General features: G+C 50.3%; 1 protein-coding gene across 8 annotated transcripts in view; it reads right to left on the reverse strand.

Annotated features, from left to right (window-relative positions):
* The window catches only part of KMT5B (lysine methyltransferase 5B), a 57,748-nt gene extending 41,790 nt beyond the window's left edge, over positions 1-15,958 (reverse strand). For 3 of the 8 annotated variants that reach the window (XM_045486094.1, XM_045486090.1, XM_045486100.1), the window contains exon 1: positions 15,105-15,317. The gene's annotated coding sequence lies outside the window, so the exon portion shown is untranslated. Of the gene's footprint in view, positions 1-15,104; positions 15,318-15,386 lie in introns of those variants that run through there. The other 5 variants (XM_045486092.1, XM_045486093.1, XM_045486095.1 and 2 more) reach the window with 5 other exon arrangements.
* Positions 15,959-21,441: the final 5,483 nt, after the last annotated feature.

The raw sequence follows: 21,441 nt of genomic DNA on the forward strand, positions 1-21,441 counted from the left end.
TCACAAGAACAAGAACGGCGTAAGCAGGCTCTAAGGAAGGGCAGTTGCGGCAGCACTCGGGGACAGCCAGTATGTGTCCCTGAGAGGTTCACCCACTCTGAAGTCAACCGGAAAGGAAGATTCACTTCACGTGGCTTCACTGGACCAACAGGTGGGGAAGGAATTCAGATTCTTCAGATTCTACCATCAACCGTGGATTTAAAAAAAAGGGTCGACGGGGCACCTGGGTGGCTCAGTCTGTTAAGAGTCTGACTTCGGCTCAGGTCATGATCTCACGGTTCATGGGTTCGAGCCCCGCACTGGGCTCTGTGCTGTCAGCTCGGAGCCTGGAGCCTGGTTCAGATTCTGTGACTCCCTCTCATGCTCTGTCTCCCCCCATCCCCTCTCTCGAAAATAAATAAATGTTAATAAAAAATTTGTTTAAAAGACCTGCACTCCAAGAGGACAATATTTAAAGACTTACAGTTGTATTTAAAGAGGAAACTTTTTAGGGGCACCTGGCTGGCTCAGCTGGTGGAGTACATGACTTGATCTTGGGGTGGTGGTTCAAGGCCCACGGTGCGTGTAGAGATTACTCACAAATAAAAAATGTTTACAGCGCCTGCGTGGTCAGTTGGTGAAGCGTCTGACTCTTGGTTTCAGCTCAGGTCATGATCTCAGTTTCCTGAGCTCGAGCCCCGCATTGGGCTCTGTGCTGACAGCATGGAGCCTGCTTGGGAGTCTCTCTCTCTGCTCCACCCCCCTGCCCCCACTCACGTTGTCTCTGTCTCTCTCAAAAATAAATAAACATAAAAAAGAATTTACAAAGAAGTTTATAAAGAAAAAAAAAGAAGAAACTTCCTATGATAATACCACTAAGGTAAGAGGCACACCACACATTTCAAATCACCAACAGCATTCCCTATCTTTGGGGGAATGAGATGAACATAAAAAAATTTACCCTCCAAATGTTTACAGCAAATCTATTTATAATTGGAAAAAAAAAAAAAAAACAAAAACAACCAAACAAAAAACCCAATACTTAAAAAATTTTCAAAGCAAAGCAGAGTTGTTTCACAGAAAATGTGCTTGGTTCACATCAAGTGCCTGCACTGTTCCAGCAGTGACAGAGCATCAACAAACGTCAATGTCCTTCTCTCCTTCCACTGTCCCTTTATGGGGACACAAGGGGTTATGGACTGTTGAGTGACTTCTGACTTAACTGCTCATGCTCAATTTGAAAACTCTGTTCCAATCCTTTCCTACTTGAATGTCTTAAACACAAACCAGAATTTTAAAAACTGTCAGTAAAATGAAAACAATGACTCTGAATAAATCAAGAATTTTAATATAATTCCTGTGACACCATCAGGAATTTTCTAACCAGGTGAGCCTGGGTGACTCAGTCGGTTGAGCATCTGACTCTTGATTTTGGCTCAGGTCATGATCTCAGTTCGTGAGATCAGTCCCCAAGTCGGGCTCTGTGCTGGCAGCATGGAGCCTGCTTGGGATCCTCTGTCTCCCTCTCTCTCTGCCCCTCCCACACTCATTCATGGTCCGTCTCTCTCTCTCTCTCTCTCTGTCTCTCTGAAAATAAACAAACATTAAAAAAAAAAAAAAAAAAAAAAGAGGGGCCCCTGGGTGTCTCAGTCGGTTAAGCGTCCGACTTCGGCTCGGGTCACGATCTCACAGTCCGTGAGTTCGAGCCCCGCGTCGGGCTCTGGGCTGATGGCTCAGAGCCTGGAGCCTGTTTCAGATTCTGTGTCTCCCTCTCTCTCTGACCCTCCCCCGTTCATGCTCTGTCTGTCTCTGTCTCAAAATTAAATAAATGTTAAAAAAAAAAAATTAAAAAAAAATTCTCTAACCAGACTACATGTTGAACTTGTCTCAGACAGTTTATCTTAGAGAAATTATCCAACGGCAAAGAAACAAGTCCCATGTGGTTGAGAAGGTAGCACACGTTTTTAAGGTTTATCTTTATTATTTATTTTGAAAGAGAGAGAGTGCTAGCAGGGGAGAGGGGCAGAAGAGAGAGGGAGAGAGAATCTTAATCTTAAGCAGGCTCCATGCTCAGTGTGGAGTCTGATGTGGGGCTCAATCCCACAACTGTGAGATCATGACCCAAGCTGAAATCAAGAGTCTGACGCTTAATCAACTGAGCCACCCAAGCACCCCCGCACACATTTTTAAAAAGCAGGATTAAAAAAAAAAAAAAAAAGCCTGCCGGAGGACTTTTCAAAAACTTTACTGAGAAAAAACAGAGCAAACAATTTTCAAGTGATTCAGCTACAATATCCTAAGAAAACAATCCGAAACACCAAGTAGCTAACAGAATTATCTCCGGAGAATGAGATCACAAGCAATTTTTTTGTTATGCGGTATATCTTTCACAAAGTTCAACTTCTCAAAATGAGCATGTATTACTTTTATAATAAAAATTTGAACACAGAGATATTAAAAGGAAAATAAGACATCACAAAAATCCTTCTGCATCATTTTTATGTATGTCGTCAAAGCCAATTTCTAAAACCTTAATTATAGCAATTCAAACATCAGGGAAGTCTAACATGTCACTGAGATACTTCCACAAGTTTCTGACGCCTCTGCTTAGAGACCATGATATTCCAGTACCACAGTCGCAGCCTCCCTGGAGCTTTATTGTTAAAATAAGCACAAGGAAGACAAACACAAAAGCATGAAAATGAAAGAAAGCACTGTCCAGAGAGAAAATAGCCCCCCCCCAAAGAACAAAAGTGTCCCCCCCACCCCCACCCCCGGGGCCAGCAGTGACTGCACAGGCTAGGGTCAGTGCAACCCACCAGTGAAGTAAAAATCCAATTTCCCTTCTGGGGCCTCACATGTCCAACCTCCATGCAATAGCAGAAACACAAGTAGTATCTGGAAATTGTTAAGAACTACCAGTAACACAACTTGCCTTGCTGATCCCCAAAAGGTCCTGCATGGTGCGGCCCTGCCCCTCTCCCCGCGCTCCAGCTGGACCTCCAGACACAGCCCGGGGCCTCATCCCGCTAGCGTGCTAGGCGTGTACACGGGCTCTGTACCTGGGATGCGGTCAAGCTGCCCATCAGTCCCCCCACCCCCAGTCCTCCGTCCCACAGGCTGCCTTCTTAGAAGCTTTCTCTTTCAACTGTCCTCGCCTCTTCATGTAATTACTTGACACCTGGCTTTCCCACTGCAGCAGATGCTAGCTAAGGTGCACTCTGGGGTCACTGGAACCGAGCACAAGGCTCAACAAACCACAGGTCCGTTCCTATCACATCTCCCTTTTTAGGCTCAAACCTAACTGCTACATACAGGCCAACTGGTGATTAGTACTTTCTTTTGAATCTAAAGTTACAGGGGCGCCTGGGTGGCGCAGTCGGTGAAGCGTCCGACTTCAGCCAGGTCACGATCTCGCGGTCCGTGAGTTCGAGCCCCGCGTCGGGCTCTGGGCTGATGGCTCAGAGCCTGGAGCCTGTTTCCGATTCTGTGTCTCCCTCTCTCTCTGCCCCTCCCCCGTTCATGCTCTGTCTCTCTCTGTCCCAAAAAAAATAAACAAACGTTGAAAAAAAAATTTAAAAAAAATAAATAAAGTTACAAAAGGACTCCACAATGATATACCAAAGAATTGCAAATCTGTCTTTATCAAATTATGCCAAATCCATCTGTAATCAATAGATATCCAAGGTCCCACGGAATTCTAAAATAATAATTCATACTATCAGGCCAATATAAGAAGCCCCCGCAAAGCTATCAGAATCACGTGTGATCAATATCCCACGTTACAACACGCTAAGCCTAGAATACATTTTGACAAGACAGTTAAGCACTCGAGAAAACTATCGTGAATTTATGATCAGACTTGTAACCTTACAACTTGCTCTTATAAATACTGTCAGAAAGAAGTGTCATTTGCGAAGTCAGATGAGTAAGTATCATTTCTTGTTTTTCGCCAGGTTTTGTAGAGTCAAAGCGATCAAGCGTTTTGCTTCAGCCCACTTAACAGCATCCCCAGGCAGCCTCAGGTGGTAAAGCCCCTTCTGATGCGGCAAGAGACGGCACCAGACTGGGAGCAATTTCCCACAATGCATCGTAATGCTCCACCCACCCCCTTTCAGGATAAAATGATGGCCAGAGACAGGATCATGAATCATGCTGAAATGGTAGTGCTAACTGCTACAAAGGAGACTATAGTAGGCTGGAAAACGGTCCCCAAAGATATCGGGTCCTAATGTGGAGCCTGTGAATGTTTACAAAGCAAAGGTTCTTTGGAGAGGCGGTTAAGTTATGGGTTCTGAAACGAAACAGGTTATCTGGGTGGGCTCTCAATGCTATCACAAGCGACCCTACAAGAGGGCAGCAGAGGGAGATTTGACAGGAGAGGCAAGGACGCACAAGCTAGGGGAGGCAAGGAACAGACTTCTGTCCCACAGCCTCCAGGGGGAGCCATACCACGCCTTGATTTTGGCCCTGTGAAACAGCGGGCGAACTTCTGGCCTCCCCAGCGGAGAATACATTTCTGCTGTCTTAACACACCAGATTTGTGGCAGTTTGTTACAGCAGCCACAAGAAACTAATACAGAGACCATGACAAAGTAAACCAAAGGAAAAATGCTTTACAGTTACCAGACCCCCAAAACACATAAAATTGCAACGTATCACAGGAAAAACTTATAAACACCTTTAAAAAGTTGTTTTAAATATACTTTTAAAAACGGTTATTATGGGGCACCTGGGTGACTCAGTCGGTTAGGCGTCCAACTTCGGCTCAGGTCATGATCTCGCGGTTCGTGGGTTTGAGCCCTGCGTCAGGCTCTGTGCTGACAGCTCAGAACCTGGAGCCTGTTTTGTGTTCTGTGTCTCCCTCTCTCGCTGACCCTCCCCCATTCATGCTCTGTCTCTGTCTCAAAAAATAAATAAACGTTAAAAAAAATGTTTTTAAATAAAAAAATAAAAAACAGTTATTTCCCCCTTCAACTGCCATTATAAATCATGGCTACAGACAGAGAGATACAGATTTTGAAGATAAAGCTAGCATCTCAATCACACATTTTGCTGAGGCACTGTGCTTTAACCCCAGATAACCAAGACCTTCCATAGAAGTGTTACGATTGAACATTTGTTTATATTTATGTAAACATTTTACAATAAAAACGGAAGTTTAAACCCAGAGAGGAGATTTTTCATTTAGCAGAACATCTGAAACAGCAAAACATGCACTCCTGGTAAGTCCACGAGCAGACATCACAACACTTAAACCCACTTATTCGGCCACTGATCTGCAACTGAGTGTGTAATCAACCCGTCTCTAATGGTTGTAGTATGAAATGTACTGATTCATCAGTCTTTATTTATCCACATCTGATATGTATCACAACAAAGGATTCGTGTCTCCAATTGTCTCAGTAGCATTTCCAAAATAAAGGTGTTAGCTGATGCGGTTGTTGGGAGAAATTCCACAGAAACAAAACAAAACAACCTGCTTCCCCATCTCTCCACATCTGACCCATTTGCTTATCTAGTAGAGCCTATAAATAAAATCAAGGATACTTCCTTTGTTACTCTTCCCTGAGACCCAAACAGCATTTTACTTTTCTATAAACAGATGCCACCTAGTGTCAAAAGTCTGTAAGTACAGCCAATAATTCCTCAGAAGATAGGAGGTAAGTAGAACAAAGAACAATCAATCCATTCTCACAGGGCAAAGACAAGGGTGACGAAAAACTTCCAAAAGGTGACTCCTGGGCCAGGTCTTAAAGGCCAAGGCTAAGTCTGCAAGGGGCAGAGCACAGAGGGTCCAGGATGTGGCTCTCGATGGATGGGGGTCAATGCACCTAGGTTCCGCTCCGGCCCCATTCATTACCCTCCAGCAGTACAGCCATGGACAGGTCATTCAACCTCACAGATGCCTCATGAGTACAATGAAAATAGGGCCTACCTCCCTGGTTTGGCACAGGATTTAACAAGCAGAAATTGCTAATAAAATAAAGATCTCCAACTGTCCCCTCTTTTCAGGCAACAAACACGGAAACAGAGGGTCAGACAGGTTGCTGCATTGTTCACAAAACTTAAAACAATCAAGCAAATGGGGCACCTGGGTGGCTCAGTCGGTTAAACATCTGACTCTTGGTTTCGGCCCAGGTCATGATCTCACGGTTTGGGAGTTTGAGCCCCGCGCTGGGCTCCGTGCTAACAGCACTGGGCCTGCTTGGTATTCTCTCTCTCAACTAAATAAACTTAAAAAAAAAAAAAAAAAAAAAAAATCAAGCAGAAATTTGCCCTCCATTCCTTATCTTAGAGTTATGACTCTCTCAAGAAAAATATCGTATCACCATACCCATTAAAAGAAATACAAATTTTCAAGAGAATAAAAAAATACCAGATTTATGCTACAGAACAGAGACCAGCCTTGCTTGTCGTACTGCTCCGGAAGAGAAGGAATGTGACTCTGGCAACAATGTATGATTACAAATCATACCAAACTACACCTTCACACGTCAACAACCAGAGGGACTACAGATTTTGTTACAGTGGAATCCCGCTTGATGTGTTTCTGGTGAAACATTTTTTCCTTACTGCAACTCCACTTTCTTTTTCAAGATTTTAAGTAATCTCTACCCCAACGTGGGGCTTGAACTCACAACCCCGAAATGAAGAAGTCAAGTGCTCCTCCGACTCAGCCAGCCAGACACCCCACTGTAACTCCACTTTAAAAAAAATAAATAATACTCCCTTCACTCATTACCATTTAATTCTCACAATCCTGTGAAATAGGAACTTCTTTTTTTGGGGGTTATACAGAGGAAAGGTTGCAGAATTTGTTCAACTGTACTCCGTAAAGTATCCTAGTGGTAAAATGCACGTGACTGGAGGCAGAGAGGAAATTAAATCAACAAGACCAGTGGACAGCGGAGAAAAAGCTCTGGTGTTTCACATGGAAGGTTGGCAAGACTTGGTAACAAATCAGACACAGGTGGTGAGGACCAGAAAGAATTTAAGACAGGTCAGAAGTCTCTAGCTGGGGAGACTGCAAGACTGCCATTAACTGAATTAGGGACTAAAGACGGAACAGGTTTATAGGAAAGATGAGAAAGCTTAAATGTGCTAAATTTGAGAAGGGGGTCACAACCCAAGTGAAGTGCTCATAAGACATCATAATTCAGGAGAAAAGTGGGGGCTGTTAAGACGGTAACGTTAACAAAAGGACTTTACAGGTTCCCAAGCATTTCAACATTCTCTCAATTCAAAGAATCACAGAACTTCAGAGCTTTTTGCCTTGGACTGAAAGAAACAGGCTCAGGAGATAAATTCCCTGCCCAAAGTAATTCACTTCTGACAAGATAATATGCTACCAATACATGAAACCAAAGGAAAAAAAAAACTTGAGTTTTATCATGGGCAGTTAAATGGAAGGAAAGGAAGAGGGAAGAGAGAAGAAATACAACGGGCAAGAGGCACACACTGGGAGAGAAACGGGGGTCTTGCAAAGCAGCACCCGCTTAGTTTGGGGATAAGTGCAGTTAGGGGCCTGGCACATCGTCCAACACACAGCTAAGTAAACGTCTGCTCAAGACACGAGCGAAGAAAAGAACGCGGCAGGGGTGGCCTGGCAGTCCCCGCCACGACAGAGAGCCCTCTCAGCCCTCTTTTCCAGGCACCACTTTCACAAGATTGCTCTTACCAGCATCGGAGAACTGTGCTGGCACCTGTATGCCCACGTCACTTACGCCCGCCACAGCCCCTTTCCACGTGCTTGTTAACACTGAATAAAAACATTACGTTCTCCAATGTGCACTCTATATACAGTTAAAGTATCAAACATGCACAATGACATACACAACACCCCCGCTAGCATCCCCATTTTACAAATGAGAGCAGGCCCTAGAGAATCAGAAACAAGTTAAGCCAAGGCTGGGTTACGAGCCCGTACGCTCTCAACACTATGAAGGAAGCGGTACAATCCTGATGCAGACAAAATCTTAAACATACTCGGCCCCGTATTTGAAGAGTAAGAACCTAGAACAAAAGAGGCACGGTTCCTAATTTCATGGAGCTCAGAGGATAGTGTGGAAAGAGAAACAACCCAGTAAGTATGAAACCACAAATTCCAGGAAGAGCCTTAAAGGGAACAAATAGGATGTTGGGAAAGAGAATAATGTGGGAACAGACTTCACACTGGATGATCAGGGAAAATAAAGAGCACATATATAGAAAAAAAAATCACCCTTTTTTGGGGGTCAAAAACACTCCTGGTACCTATTTACATGTAAGCACCAAATATTTTCTGAGGCAACTGGCTTTGTCTAAATCCTCTTGGACCCTGAGTGAGGTTTGTTTTTCTCTTTTGAAGGGCAGAGAGGTCTCCATATGGCCTCTCTAGCCCCAGACTCCACTGGTTCACTAGCTGAAGGATCAGGCCCCCCTTTACTCCTCAGTGGGGAGAACTTCATCTTCCTAAGAGTAGGTTGGTTTTCTTGCTAAAAATACATATCGCTCCACGTCATGCAATATCATAAGCATTTCCTTGAAAATAAAAATACTCCTCAGAGATCATTACACTGTATCAGTCACTGCACCCTTGTTCTACAAATCAGACAAAATGAATCATTCTGCAGACGTAGAATCCACCATTTATCAAGAACCTACTGGGAGCCATCGGGCGGGCACTGTTCGTGGTGCTGGAATACTGGTTGTGTCCGTGGAACGCTAGAGGGCGCATGTGAGCTTCAGCTTTTAGGAACATCAGGCATGGTTAACAGGGTGGGAGACCATGCAAATCCAAAGGGAAGCCCGTGAAAATTGGGTATCTGAAGAAGAGGGCAGAAAGGTGCAGTAGCGGAAAGAGGGATGACCCTTCCCTGAAGGGGCCTTCTGCCTGGGAGGCAATCCCAATGCCATCAAGGAAATTCTGCTGGGCAGGAGTTCTGATAAAGATGCTCAAGTTAAAACACAGGTGCCTGTTTCACCCTAACACATGACAGGGTTCACCTGCATGGCAATCCTTTGAGGCAGGTGAGACGGATACTGACACTACAAATGAGATGGCTGAAGCTCAGAGACAAAGTTGCTTTCCTGAAGTCAAATTGCTATTTGATGGTAAGGCTGGGTCTAAAACCCTAGTGTTTGAACTGAAGTCTGGGGTTTACTCCAATACTTGAGCCACATGTGCATCACCCATAAATAAAGAGGCTTATCACTAGGGAATGCTCCCCTACGTCTGTTTACTTTTTCTTCTGTGTACTATTATAACAGAAAACAAAGACATCTTGTAGAGATGCGACTTACAAATAGGAGCCGTGCAGAAGTAGAAGCCATCAAGCTTTTGGAGCCACTGATAAGCTCTAGTCTCTCAATGCTAAAACCCGACTGACTGTAAGCTACAGATCAATTCAATAACATTTCAAAAAAAAAAAAAAGAGGAAAAACTACATAGGATATATAGATGAACTATGTCTTACCAATAAGAAAAAAAAAAATTTTTTAAGTAGACTTCATGCCCAGCATGGGTTCCACCCTGAGATCAAGACCCGAGCTGAGGTCAAGAGTCGGACACTCAACCGACTGAGCCACCCAGGTGCTTGGGAGACGTCAAAATATTAAAATAGCTCTTAGAAGTTAAGAAAATAGGATAGCAATTAAATGTAAAAGGTAAAATGTAATTCAGAATTGTGAGTGATCTCGAGATTAAAGTTCAGCTGACAAAGCTGAGGCTTGGCCCAATGTCTTGTATAAGTAATGACAGAGCAGACTGAAACATAGGTACTGGTTCTTACTCCAGTGGTCCTTCACCCAGCTCCAGAATTGTATGTAATGCAGTCATAATTGCACACAACGCTACAAGACTGTGTAGTGTCTGGGTTTGTCTCTCACACACATCCGACAGCCCAAAATCTGGCTGGCACCAGCGGGAGCCAGAGGCAGTAAGCGGCCAAACTGGTTCTAGGAACCCTTTAGCATGACGGATGCAAAACTCTGAAGCAAACCATAATTTGGAGCATCAATGACTACAGAAATTAGTGACTTTTTTTTCCTCCTCTTGTGAGAATGTTTTAGAATGCAAATGGTTCCTGGTTCCATCACCAACTATATAAAAATAATATATCCACTCTAACTCACTGCCTCCAAGCAATATGGGTGTCAAAAGTTGTTTTAAGCTAATGTTAGACATTAATGCAGCTTTACAAAAATAAGGTTATGAGTCTTTTCTGTATGGATGGATTCTCACCATGGCATTCCTTTAAAACAGTAAAAATCAGGGCACCTGGATGGCTCAGTCAGTTAAATGTCTGACTCTTGGTTTTGGCTCATGTCATGATCTCACAGTTTGTGAGTCGAGCCTCCACTGGGCTCTGTGCTGTCAGCACAGAGCCTGCTTGGGATTCTCTTTGTCTGTCTGTCTCTCTGCCACTCCCCCACTCATGTATGCACATGCAGTCTCTCTCAAAATAAACTTAAAAAAAATTAAAATACAGTAAAACCTTGGTTTGCAAGCATAATTCATTCAGGAAACACGCTTGTAGTCCAAAGCACTTGTGTATCAAAGCGAATTTCAAGAACCATTGGCTCAGTTGGGATCATGTGACATCTGGCATCACATACTACTCGTACTGCAAGACACTGCTCATTTATCAAGTTGAAATTAATTAGAAATGTTTGCTTGTCTTGCAGAACACTTCCAGAACAAGTTACTTGCAATCCAAGGTTTTACTAAAATCCTGTCATGCAGTTAAATGAAGGTATATGTTATGAAAATTTGGGAATATGTCTGTTGATCAAAATAGATTTGTAAGGGCGCGCCTGGGTGGCACAGTCGGTGAAGCGTCCGACTTCAGCCAGGTCACGATCTCGCGGTCCGTGAGTTCGAGCCCCGCGTCAGGCTCTGGGCTGATGGCTCAGAGCCTGGAGCCTGTTTCCGATTCTGTGTCTCCCTCTCTCTCTGCCCCTCCCCTGTTCATGCTCTGTCTCTCTCTGTCTCAAAAATAAATAAACGTTAAAAAAATAGATTTGTAAGTTGTAAGTACTTTCTTCCATTTGACTCGGAAAAGAGAAACTCAGATCACATTAATAAATATAGGGTTAGATATTGGTCAGGAATGACCTTTCCTCTCAGCCAAGACTTCTATATTCTAGGAAATACCAAATTAGGGGGAAGAAAAGGGATTGCAATAATAACTAAAGTAAAAACAGATCTGTAGAATCTGGGGTGCCGGGGGGGGGGGGGGAGGGGACGATGTAGAGTTGGTAGGAAGATTTTAAAGAAAGTGTTAAACTTTCCCTCATTAAAAACCCTTTAGGGGCACCTGGGTGGCTCAGTTGGTTAAGCGTTCAACTCTTGATTTGGGCTCAGGTAGTGACCTCATGGTTTGTGGGACCAAGCCCCGTGTCAGGCTCTTCACTAACAGTGCGGAGCCTGCTTGGAATTCTCTTTCTCGCCCTCTCTGCCCCTCCCCCACTCTCACACACATGCACACCCACTCACTCCAAAAACAAATACACATAAAAACAAAAATCCCGGGCACCTGGGCGGCTCAGTTGGTTAAGCATCCGACTTTGGCTAAAGTCATGATCTCACTGTTCATGGGTTTGAGACCCACGTCAGGCTCTGTGCTGATAGCTCGGAACCTGGAGCCTACTTCGGGTTCTGTGTGTGTGTGTGTGTGTGTCTGTCTCTGCCCCTCCCCAGTGCCACACGCACACTCTTTCTCTCTCAAAAATAAATAAAACGTTTAAAAAAAAATTTTTTTAAATCCTTTAGACAGAGGCACCTGGCTGGCTCAGTCAGTAGAGCTTCCTACTCTTGATCTGGGGGCCCTAAGTTTAAGGTCCACATTGGGTGTAGAGATCACTTAAATAAATTTAAAAGTCTTTTTTGTTGTCGTTTTATTTATTTTTGAGAGAGAGAGAGAGACAGGGTATGAATGGAAGAGGGGCTGAGAGAGAGGGAGACACAGAATCTGAAGCAGGCTCCAGGCTCTGAGCCATCAGCACAGAGCCCAATGCGGGGCTTGAACCCACAAAACGTGAGATCATGACCTGAGCCGAAGTCAGATGCTTAACTGATTGAGCCACCCAGGCGCCTCCCTTAAATTAAAAAAAAAAAAAAAAAATCTTTTTTAAGGAAAACCCTTTAGACAATGCCCTAGGGTACTCACTCCCTACTGTTTGCTAGGACCCCTTCCTTGTACAGCTCGTTCAATGGAACTCAGGCATTAATTAAAACTTCAAGGCTTAAGTCACATTTCAAACTTAGGAGCTCCAAATATAAAGTTGTTTTATGAGTTCAAAGTTGGCAGTCTACCCAAGAAATTACTCTTCAAATCACTGTGTTCTAATGCTTAGAGCACCCTAATGATTGCAATTTAAAGTACATTAGCTAGTTTTAATTTTATCTTGTAATAACGTGGGCTTGTGCTTCTCACAGCAACTAAAACCATTTCCTACATCAAGACAGGCGAGTAAAATAAGCTTTCCCCCCCAAAATAAAAACTAAGAATCAGACTGAAAAATTAAGTTACATCCTATAAAGAAAATGTCTTTCTATTGCATATAGCTGTATCTGAGATAAAACTACCCCAAGCTCTCTCCCTGTTTATTCAGTGTATCTATGTGACCAACCCTGTGCCAGAGTGGAGCAAAGACACATGGTCCGCTGCATGGAAAACTCAAAAATTACCGTGTCCTAGGGCTAACATACAACACGGTCCTGTAAATTTTGCTCCATGGAGAAGGATTTTGGTGAGCGGAGAGGAAATAAAGCTCATGTATGGTAGGCAAGAATGTAAAATAACGTAATCCACATGGTTTATCCAAAAGAATTTGCTCATAAGCCACAGGAAGGCCACTCCTGTGGACAGGGGAGCTGTTCACAGGCTACACAGGTCTTTGCAACACAAATGGGCCACATTCTCACATTATCTTATGTAGAGAAAAATCAGATTCAACCCCAGATTTGTACGACCCAAGGGGAAAATGACACGCCAGCATCCCCCCCCCCCCCCCCCCCCCACAAAACACTATGCTTGGACACGCAAACAACCTGTGACCACTTCTTCGCATCGTGCTCTGCCGTACCCCCCCAACCCTCCTCCACCTCCCCCCAGGACACCCACTGGTATCTGGTTCAAGTACGCAAAGCAGTTCAGTGGGTCTGAGACGACAGGTGAACATACCGGTAAGAGAGAACTTAGAAATGACTTTTGAAAGAATCTGGTTTCGAAGTTCAGGGTACAAAACTGAGGCCTCCGCTCATCTTCTCTTGAAGACTAAGTATCCACAATACTCCTTTCACTCTGAAACTAAGTTGCTTTGTTAACGACAATGTTTTCAAGCAACATCAGAACTGACATCTTTCAAAAACTAAATACAAGCTACAAACCTCAGTAACTTGGAGACTAATAAATTCACTTGCATCAAATGCCTCCCCCAGGCAGAGGAAATAAATAATAACCCCACAAGTTCACAAGAAAGCTGAAGGGACAGGCAAGTAACCAAATACAATACCAAGTAACAATTGCTCAGGGAGCTCAGAGGAAGTGTGCGGCCTCCGGAGCCGGCCGTCCCTGGTCCCTGCACCGTCCAGGGACGTAAGCAGGTCCCTCCAGCAGGTAACACTCTCACTGGGCCTTTCTGAAGGATGGGGGCCCGGGGGAGGGGGCTAGGAAGGCCGGGCAGGATGTGACCAAAAGATGCCAGGCATGGGAAGCTCGTGGCGCTAGGGCCTCGGAAAGGGAGAGCAGAATGCAGAATGTTCAGAGATTAAAAATTGGAAAATGGGCCTGAGTTCCCCCACATGCTGGGATTAAAGCGTTTGTGTACTTTACTCTTGGAATACACGGCGTCCCGACAGCGACCGGGACACACCTACGCTGCAAGTGGCTAAACGTTCCGCTACAAGATAAACGTGTACCTACAGCAAGTAACTCTTTAGCTACGTTTTCCAACACGTACGAGTTGCCGGCGGTTACTTCCCGCAAAGATGTTCCCCCCACCCTGGGCCCTTTTCAAAGTCTTTATGCTTTCACTATGAATCTTCAAAAGTTACAGGCGTGTTCTCCATAGCAAAGACTTAAGGGAAAAAGTCTCGGCTGGCAACTGCTTCCACTGATGATCCCACGCAGCCGTCTTCGGACCTGGAAGCCCACGTTTAACTGCACTTTCGCACAGCCGAAAGCAGCTCAAGCCCAAAAAAGTCCTGACGAACAATCACAGTCACGACCAACCAACTCATCTGCCGCGCCTCTACACAAGACCTCGGAGCCGCGGGACTCCGTGTCACCTGGCGAGTTCCTAAACACCACCTTCAAAGAACACATGTCCACCTCCCTAGTAAATCCTAGCTTCCCCCCTCGACGGGTCGGAAGCGACAGCTCCAGAGCGGGGTCAGAGGGAGCCCAAAGAGAGAGCGAGCGAGAATATTTCTCCGGGTCCAACGTGCTGCCACACCATTCCCGCAAGCTGGGTCCCGCTGTCACCTTGAAAACACGTCCCCCCCGCCTCCCCGCCCCTCGCAGGTGGGAGCGACGCCGATACCCATCACCTGTGGGTTTGCAGTGGGACAACCGACACTCTGCGAGGACGGCCGGGGCCCGAGGGGGCCCGAGGCCGGCGCCGCCGTCGGCGGAGGAACGGGGAGGGGTGGGGGACGCGCCCCGGAGGAGCCCTGAATCGAGGCTCGAGCCCAAACAAAAACAAGCCGAAGTGGAGCGCGGCAGAGGTAGCAGATTGGGCGAGCCCGATCACGGCTGCCCATTGGAGAAGAGGGAAAACAGAGTCCCCCAATCGCGAGCGGCGGGGCTGCTCCCCTCGTGCGGCCGCGGGCCGCCCCGGCGCTGCCCGGCCCCGCGCTGCCCGGCGGCCGCTACCGCTCCCTTCCGGCGGCGGCGCCCACTGCAGGGCCCGCGCCCCCGCCCGCCGCCGCCGCCGGCCGGCCGGCCGGCCGCCCAGCCGCCGCCGCTGCCGCCGCCGCCGCGCCCCTCCCCCGGCCGCCCCCCCCCCCACACCGCGCCCCGGCCCCCGGCCCCCGCCCGGCCCGGCGCCCCCGCTCCCGCCGGCCCGCCCCCAGCCCGCCGCCGTCGCCGCCGCCCGGCGCCCCCGCACGCCCGCGCCGCGCCTGCCCCCCCGCTCACCGCCGGGCGCTGCCCGCTCCTCCTCGGGGCGCGTCGCGGCCCCGCGGCCCGGCCGCCGCGCTGGGGGGGATCCGCGCTGCCGGGCGGCACTTTCCCGGCCCCCCAGAAAATTAATCACCAAAATATAATTCCCGAGAAAAATGGAGAGTAAAATCCAAGATGGCGGCGCCTGCCGCCGCAGCACCGTCCGCTCCATCCGCTGCCGGGAAATAAGTCCCAGCCGCGGCCGGAGCCCCCCGCCCCCACCGCGCCGCGCCCCCGCGTCCCCGCGCCCGGCCTCACCTCGCCTCTCGCGCGGCCGCGGCGCCCCAGAGGCCGCCTCCGCCGGGGGTCCGCGTCCCGGGTCCTGGCGCCGCGCGCGCCGCCGCCGGTGTCCGGGCGCCTTCACCTCATAGCCCCGGAGCCTCGCCTCTCGCGCCGCAGACGCGTCGCCGCCCCCGGTGAGCCGTCCGGACGCCGCCCGGGAACGGTGGAAGGACACGAAAAGGAGTTCCCCCGGCCGGGCGGAGGGACACCACGCCGCCTCGCGCCACCCCTGCCTCCTCTGTTGCTTTTACGGGCCTCGCGGGGGGGTGGGGGAGGCGGAGAAACACGGGCAGGAAACGAGTTCCTCGCTGGGTGCTCCCGGCGGCGGAGGGACAAAAAGCGAATTTTGAGGGAGCCCAGCCGAGTCGTCCCCTCGCTTCGCCCGCGGCGGAGGGATCCGCGCTGAGGGTCGGCAGGGATTCCTCCGCCCCTCGCTGCCCTTTAAATCGCGGCTGGAGGCGGCGTCGCCGCGCGCCCCTCGGGCGCCACCCCGGCTCCGGGCCGTGTCGTACGCTCTCGTCCCCTGCGAGGCCTGTGCGCCTGTTCCCCCGTGCGGGCCCTCCGCGCCGCTGCACCCGCCGGGGAACAGCTCCTGAGCCCGGACGGGGGGCAGCGCCGAGGGACGGGCGGACGGGTGGGCGGGCTCGCTCCTCGCCCACCGGGGTGCCGGTGGCGCCGAGGGGAGGTGGCCCCACGCAAGGCGAGCTTCTTTGTTGTGAGAGTGGGTGTCGTTGGAGGCGCATACACCCTTAATGACCGCATAGGGAGCCTGAGCATCCCCACGCGTAGCGTGGAAGGGAGCGTGCACTCACCAGGCCGCTGGCTTCCCGGCGTCAGCAGGCCGGCCGTGTCTTGAGCACCTACTGTGTGCCTGCCCGGCTCGCCGTGAAACCGGGCCGCCGCCGCTTCCCTCCCCGCCGAAGGTGCGGCCCCCCGCCCCCCTCCCCGGGACCTCAGGCAGGTGCGCAGGATGCCGAGGCTCTGGCACACTCCAGGTGTCGCGCCGCGGTTAGAGGTTGAAGCACCGCCCTTCGGGCCCCGCAGCCTGAAAATAGTGGCTACAAAATTACAACGAGAGTGGCACGTATACAGCCTTTACTGCCCAGTAGGCACCTCGCTCGGGGCTTTGATGCCCTGTCTCATGGACTCTCCACCACAACCCCCAGGAGGTGGGGACTGTGGCGGTTCTCGCTGTCGCTGGAAACTAAGGCGCAGCGGGTAGGCGACCCCTAAGACAGCTAGTCCGGGCGTGAACCGGAGCCCTTCTCCAGTCCTCCGGTGAAGAATGTGGACCTCAAGAAGGCCATTGGCCACACAGGGGGCAAATGCACGGAGGGGGTGCCTGAAGGTGTCCCCCTGGCCAGCGGAGACCCGAAGGGTGGGTTGGGGTGTGTTAGGGAAAGGGGGTGATTAGGCATCGTGGGGCCAACAAGTTCAAAGGCTTGGCGGGGGGGGGGGGGGGGGGGGGGGGAGGGAGAGGCGGGAAGAGGCTCTGGCCTCTGGAACTGAGGGAAACCCAGCCTAGCTCCTACAGGGAGAGGTTGGCAGGGCAGGTGGATAGCCGGATCCCAGGAAGAGCCCCGTGTCTGCCTTGGTTTCCCCTGCCAACCAGAGCCTGGCGCAGAAGAGGCACACCATAACAGATGATTCAGTGGATGGCCACGAGGGCTGTGGGCCAACTAACACAGGTGCTTACGTCATTTTCCCTCCTTGACCTTGAGTGGTAGACACCATGCTTATTATTCCGTCCACAGATGGGAAACTGAGGCACAGTGATTTGCCAAGAGCCTGTGTGTAACAGGCAGAGGCAGGTCTAGATGTTCAAAACCAAAGCTCCTCCCACTGCCAGCACCTTCCTGCCCCACTTCCCCCTCCGGAGGCCAACTGGGCTTTGGAGGGGGGGGTGGCCGAGAGTGTGGGCAGAGCCTCACCACCCCTCAAGTAAAGCAGACCCAGGCACATAGCCCGGATTCTACTGGATCAGAATTCACCTTGCCATGTTCCCCTCTGCAGACACAGCTAACAAACGATGACTTTGGTTTTGTTGTTAGTTTCCGATTTGTCATTAAACTTTCTTTCCGAGATTTTCATAGTGCTTGCTTCCAAATACTCAAATTACATTCCAGAAACACTGAGATTGCCTTGGCCACCCCTCCCCCACCGGATGCCCACAGGAGGCGTGTACACCAGGGAAAGGGTGGACCATCTGCCTGCAATGGGCAGCCGCAGCCCCGTCCCCAAGTCCAACCATGCCTGAGCAGCTCTAAACAACCCTGAACACAAGTGTCCTCCCCACGCCAAGCTTCCAGAGTTCACCCCAACACAGACCCCCGGGACTGACGCTCAAACCCCCACCCCTATTAAGCCCCCGGACTCCCAAGATGCTGGCACCTCCATTTATTCATGGCCCAGGGCCAGGCCAAGTGTTCTGGGCAGTGACTTGCAAGGGAGCAGGCCAGGCTCACAGCCTGGCAGGAGAGATGGGTGGGTAAACCCAAGCACAGCGTCCTCTCAGGCTCCCTAGTTCTGGATGCGTCCTTCCTTCCATCCCTTCCACCCCCACCCCCGCATTGCTGGCTGCTCTCCCAGCCTCAGGGTGGCTCGGGGGTGGGCCAGAGTTCTTGGCACAGCTTAGATGGGGCTCAGGACCTTGATGAAGCCATGATAAAGGGAGGCCAGGGCTAAGCTGGGCAGAGGGCACAGCCTGGGGCAGTCCTCCTGGGGGAGACTGGAAATTTGACTTCCCTACAGTGAGCATGGCCAGCTGGAGACCTCCTGCTGCCAGCTGGCAGGGGAGGGGTGGACGGGGGACAGGAAGTCGTGTGGCCAGACACCTGCCCAGCCCCCATGTGATAGGAGCCACTGGCATTTACACCGTGAAGCCTCTGGATGCCCCAGAGTGGAAGTGCTAAGCCACAGAGGCAGGGGGGCCCCCACCAGGCCTGGACAGATGGAAAGATATTAACAACTCTAAAGAAAGACTGAGTTGGCGGAAGGGGCCCGGCCAGCCCCGGAAGCTCTGGGAGTGCCGGCCCAGCCCCGAGCTGACCTGGGAGTGGCACCCTTGTCAGGGCACTAGCTGAGGCCACAGAGCCGGTTCCGGTCCTCCCAGCAGGGCACCGGGGCACTCCAGAGACCCGGCCTGGTCCCACCAACCCTGCATCACTCTCCAGTTTCCCTTCTTCGAATGCCGGGTTCACCCAGCGACTGGCTGGCAGGGATTTGCTTAGTGGAATCTTGTGTCCGCAGGGAGGGCCTGCAGGTCAGGCTGACCCCAGAATTCCAGGCTGGGTGGCGGTGGCTTCTTGTAAATTGATGTGTTGACCTTTGAGCTCTGCATATGAGTCTCACCAGTCCCCCACCCCTACCCAGAAGACAGGGCTGTCCTGATGAGAGCAGGTGTCCAAGACTAGCGGGAGAAGGACAGGGAGCATACCCAGGACCATCCTGGTGACCCCGTTGGATGGCTGCTGGCTCCCTGGCCAGCTGCCTAAGCACCACTAGGCCCCCTGCCCCATCCCTGCCTTCCACCTGCCCTCACACCGCTCACCTCTCCTTTGCCAGATGAGGAGACGGAGCCTCTGAAAGACCAGGTGACCTGCCCACGGCCACAGAGTCAACAGCAACAAGACTTTATGGCAGCTTCGATCAGGGGCACAGGTCTGACCTGGATTTGAATCCCAGCTCTGCAGCTTACCAGCCATGTGATTTGGGGCAAACGATGCAGCCGGTCTACACCCCATCCCTTCACCTGTGAAACGTGCCGGTCCTTGGTCTGCCCAGATCTCACTCGTATCTTTAAAATCGTCCATATGCTGGGGCACCTGGGTGGCTCAGTCGGTTAACCGTCTGACTTCAGCCAGGTCACGATCTCGCGGTCCGTGGGTTCGAGCCCCGCGTCGGGCTCTGGGCCGACAGCTCAGAGCCTGGAGCCTGTTTCAGATTCTGTGTCTCCCTCTCTCTCGGCCCCGCTCATGCTCTCTCTCTCTCTCTCTCTCTCTCTCTCTCTCTTTCTCCAAAATAAATGAACGTTTAAAACAATTTGTTTTAATTAAAAAACAAAATTCTACATCCAAGGGTGGTTACCTGGGAAGGAAGGCTGCGAAATCTCTCAAGCTGGATGTCTAAGTTCTGTACAAATTACTCCGTGTAAATTATACGCTCAAAAAAGAGGGGGGATTCTGGGGGCGGGGGGAGTCAACTGAGCGGGCCACTGCTCAAGGAAAACTTCTCCAGTGTTTCCATGACTTGTCCTGCAACTGAGTACATTCTGCAAAATAGTGTTTCCTTGGGTGTTTCCCAGACGTCGCTTCTGAGAATGACCCAGGTTCGACGCGCAGGTTCAGGGTCCAAAGTGCAAGTGAGGGAAGATCCTCCCTCCTCCCTCTGCTCCTCCCTCTGAGCACAGGCAGTGCTGGCAATTGCTGGGGGTTAAGTGAAGGGGGGCAGGAAAACTGCTCCTGCTCCTGAGAGACTTGATGGAAACTTCCACCACCAGGTGAGCTTCCCCGCCGCAGGCCCTCGGGCGTCTCCCAGCTGCTGTCTGGCCTAGACTGGACTCGAAGCCTCCAGCCAATTTTCAGTTGCCCTTGGCTTTCCTGGCCAGGGTATTGTATCCTGCATGTGGCATCAGGGTTTTCTCTATTTCATCGCCCTTAATTCCCTCATCATTCCTCACAGATACGCTTTGGGCTATTGGCTTTTCCCTTGGTAAATTCCTAGGGCGGGTGTTTTCGGAATCAAAAGTAGAGATGATTTTCCTCTAGAGCACTCTGGGTGGCCAGGCAGAGAAGGGGAATGGGGCCGAGGCCCCGGGCATTCGGAGTGGAGACGCTGGCTTGAGTTAGGGGCCCCTTGGAGGCTCGAGAAAGCCTTAGGGTAGGGAAGGGAGCTAGCTCACCAAGGGGGAAAGAAGGGGCTTTGACTCTCTCACTGTGAGATCATTCTTTTTTTTTTTTTTTTTTTTTAATTTTTCTTCTTTATCAATCGCCACATCTAACGTGGGTCTCGAACTCATGACTCTGAGACCGAGAGTCACGTGCTCTTTCGACTGAGTCAGCCAGGCGTCCCTGTGAGATCATTCTTGGTCTTTATTTTTTTATTTTTTTATTTTTTTTAACGTTTATTTTATTTTTGGGACAGAGAGAGACAGAGCATGAACGGGGGAGGGGCAGAGAGAGAGGGAGACACAGAATCGGAAACAGGCTCCAGGCTCTGAGCCATCAGCCCAGAGCCCGACGCGGGGCTCGAACTCACAGACCGCGAGATCGTGACCTGGCTGAAGTCGGACGCTTAACCGACTGCGCCACCCAGGCGCCCCCATTCTTGGTCTTTAATCAAAGAGTAAAAGAGAGGCACCTGGGTGGCTCAGTCAGTTCAGTGTCTGACTCTTGACTTCAGCTCAGGTCATGATCTCGTGGTTTGTGAGGTCGAGCCCCATGTCAGCGCAGAGCCTGCTTGGGATTTTCTCTCTCCCTTCCTCTGTCCCTCCCCCGCTTGCGCGCACTCTCTCTCTCTCTCTCTCAAAATAAATAAATAAACTTAAAAAAAAAAAAGAAAGAAATGTGACAAGTCCCCAGTGAACCAACTGAAAGAATAGGCGACAAAGAGAATCTTTCTTTGTCCCCTCAATCCACAAGCATAAAATCTACTCCCCAGCCCCCAGGCGTTGCCCCCGGAGGTGCCCAGGCCTTGGCAAGGACCCTCAGGAGACAGAACCTTCTGTGACCCAGACTAGAGCTCAGTTTGGGGCGTGAGTTGGCCTGAGCCAGCTGGGGGAGCCAGCAAGAACTTTCTGGAGAGAAGGAGGTCTCTACGGGAAGGCCAAGTGAACATGCTGATACATCCAGGGGGTGTGGGGCAAATGCATCCCAGGGTGTTACATGCAGTGGCTCGGCAGGCCGGGCACAGGTTCCACCCACACTCCTAGCGCCACCCGAGGCAGCCGCGGCCACACTCTGGTCCAGGTCCCTGGCCTCTTGCATCTGTGGCTCTGGAGGTGGGACTGGTTGTACGGGATCTCGATCCAGCC

Source organism: Leopardus geoffroyi, chromosome D1, assembly GCF_018350155.1.
Source record: "Leopardus geoffroyi isolate Oge1 chromosome D1, O.geoffroyi_Oge1_pat1.0, whole genome shotgun sequence".
In the NCBI taxonomy this organism is placed as follows: Eukaryota; Metazoa; Chordata; class Mammalia; order Carnivora; family Felidae; genus Leopardus; species Leopardus geoffroyi.